We start from the raw sequence: 259 nt of genomic DNA on the forward strand, positions 1-259 counted from the left end.
GGGGCAACAACCGCGTCGGCCTGGCTCCCGTGGCCTGAGCCCCGGCCGGTCCGTGCGGCTCGAAGGGAACAGCCTTCTCCCCAGGTCTCCCCGGGGGGTCACCCCGATAATGTAGAATAAAACCTAACCTCCTGGAAACGTGTTGTGGAGTTGCTTCTCTTCGTTGGTACTGCTCCTCGTGTCACTGGGGTCAGGGGTCAGGGCACAGGGCAGGGGTCGGAGACGGCCACGGCCACTGGACGGCAGTGGACACAGCGAG

The sequence above is a fragment of the Myotis davidii genome, unplaced genomic scaffold, assembly GCF_000327345.1.
Source record: "Myotis davidii unplaced genomic scaffold, ASM32734v1 scaffold826, whole genome shotgun sequence".
NCBI lineage: Eukaryota > Metazoa > Chordata > Mammalia > Chiroptera > Vespertilionidae > Myotis > Myotis davidii.